Below are 2966 nucleotides of genomic sequence, written 5' to 3'. Positions count from 1 at the left end.
CTATTTTAATACACTACTGAGATAGGCTTTTCTTTTTCCATCTTGATTTCAGAGGTCAAAAACATTTTTTTTTCAATCATATAGTGGTGTAGACTAGTCTTTTAAGAACATTTTGCTGGAAATATTTTTTGGATACGACGCCCCGTTATGGAGTTATGATTTTTTAAATACTGTAACATGATGTTAGAAAATCAGCCCAAAAGCTTATCTTATTTCTGTTGGCTACGCACCGCTGATTCGCAATGTTTGTCATCACTTGAAGATGTCTACCGATTCGTGAAAAAAGACCTATTGTTTTCCCATATGAATTTTAAACATGTTTTTAACGTATGCTTCTCTTTTAAATAATTGATTCTTGCCTGTGAAGATTTTATCTTTCATAACGTATTCTAAACTTTTTTTTTTGCTTTTACTTTTGTACCTTTGTGTGTCTTGTTGTGGTATTGGTTTTATAAGGACCCTATTGAAAATGAGCTCATGGCTATCGTCAGCTTAATGGGTAATCCTGTATTGTTATCTCGAGTACCTAATAAATAAAAAATCAGATCAAAGTCCAACGAGGCGACGCCGTTTGTTGACTGTCTGAACGGATCGTCATTAAAACGAATATTAACGACTTTTTGCGCGAGCGTCGTCGCGTTTCGTCATAGATAGGATCGCGTCGGCCGACAACTGTCAAGCGCTGATTGCGTTTATTGCTGCGAAGCAGCCAATTCATATTCTTGACCAGCGTGACCACTCACAATTTTTGATATACCCAATGACTGGGTCGAAATTACCCAAGATTCAGCAAAAATTGCCCAAAATTACCCAAGCTTCCTGAAAATGCATTAAAATTTGAAAAAAACGTGTTTTTCGCATGTAGTTTCCCTTTTAGTTCAATTTATAAACCATTTTTTATTGTAATTGTTTGTGTTAATTATTAAAATTAATATTCATGAGGTGATAATACAGATAGAAAAATACGCTCTCAGTCGGCCAGTGTTATCAGTAGATCAGTGATCAAGTTTTATTATGTAATGCATTAATTAAGTAAGATCAGTGGCAACGCAAATCACAAATAAACAATTCTGAACCCATGTTTATAGCAATTAACAGTCAATTAACAATGTTATGTGCACTTCGTTGAGTTTTGCTTACTTGAATGGACTGACATATACTTTGTTACTTCTTAATTCTTCCTCTGTGTCAAAAATATTTAATTTTCTTAGTAAAAATAAAATACCCAAGGATTTCAACGGAATACCCAAGAACCCAAGACCAAGTCAAAATACCCAAGATCTTGGGTAAATACCCAAGCAGTGGTCACACTGTTCTTGACAGCAATTTGACCTCTGAAAGGTCATTGTTTGTCAAAAAACAAGTGCCTAAGAAGACTAAAAAGCGGAGTTTCCTTCTTTCGTTCTGCCGGGTAAAATCAATTACTTTAGGCGACGTTTGCACTAGCACTCTAAGCCTAGACTAGCTAGGATGGTTTAGGCCTAGCCTTGAAAGGGACGAAGGTCCCAATGAAAAACAACGTCGCTCTTTGATAGCTAACATTGTCTATTTAATATCACAATAATTCATTATTAGACCTATAGTTGTTTTTTGAATTGTACTCCACAAATCTCAGCCGATACCTCGCACAACTGGTTAACGTCTCTATCTATTGTCGTGACGTCATGGCTCGCTGGTTCACACTAGCGATGTCTCGCACTTGTGATCTAATAACACGCTGGTTCGCACTTTGGCAACACTCTTCGAGTCAACTCGCCAAAATAAAAATTGTAACCTTTGGTAATCAACTACATTTTCCACATACATAGAAATTTTTGAAACTTTATTAAAAAAAACCTAAACCATAATTCACCACTATAGACACTTTTTGACAAAAATGAAAAATTACGACTTTGTTACCCAATGAGAATTCTATTAGTATAGACAATGGGTCGTGTCTCATATTATTTGTTATATTTTTATTATTCATTATTTTCACTTGACTCGCATAAATAATTTTGTTCGAACAACATTTATATGCAGTTGTACTTCGCAGCACTTCACTTGCAATTTCTAGTTATAGTAGTAGTAAGCTACCGTTTCAATAAATTGTTAGCATACCGTAAAACCTCGAATAGAATTCCGAAGGGCATAATCTCGAATTGAAGTCCCCCCACCCCCACCTCTTTAGTTTGCGAACGGTAGCCTCGAAAAGAAGCATCTCGAAAAGAAGCCCATGGGCTTATTTTTAAGATAGCATGGGGTTTTTTTTCGAGATAGTATGGTACATACATTTCAAAGAAACAAAATAGGACCTACATCAAAAACACGCTTGGTTTATTCAGTAGTTGATGCGATTTAATGCCGGTAAATACACTCCATGATGATGTTATGTCGCCCCGTATTGTGTTATAGTAGTCCTGTAATTCCCACAATTTACAGCACATTCATTGTTGGTTACGAGTTATGTACGAATTATGCCGAGCAGAGCACCGAATTAACTACGAGATTATTACGAAGGTAACAAGTTTGTACCGAATTAGATACGAGTTAGGTACGAGCCAACTTGGTGCGCCCGTACTTACTCGTACTCGTTTTAGGGTGCTCGCATCAAACTCGTAGATGACAAAACCGCCGACGAGTAGTATCCATAGTTGTGCAGGTGAGAGTTCTCCCCGAGCTTTCCGAATGAGTAGTGCCAAAGTGCGAGCCAGCGAGTCATGCGAGCCAATGTGCGAGTCATGCGAGCCATACACTTAATTTTTTTTCCAGGTTATCCAGTTTTGCAAACACGTAGGCCTAGCTTATTCTTTGGCCTAGTAGATGTAAATAAATAACAATCCGGGGAGCTTTGCCTGTGTAGTCTAGTCATGCGCAGTACATATACTTTTGGACTTGGTTACTTTTTCGAATCGTCGATCCGAAAGTATGCAGTGCTGATAGATGTTGTTATACAGATATACAGATACATACATACAGATATATAC

This window comes from Anneissia japonica, unplaced genomic scaffold, assembly GCF_011630105.1.
Source record: "Anneissia japonica isolate Jap-2015-1 unplaced genomic scaffold, ASM1163010v1 scaffold287714_len2871179_cov188, whole genome shotgun sequence".
Taxonomy (NCBI): domain Eukaryota; kingdom Metazoa; phylum Echinodermata; class Crinoidea; order Comatulida; family Comatulidae; genus Anneissia; species Anneissia japonica.
This window is presented reverse-complemented; position numbering follows the sequence as displayed.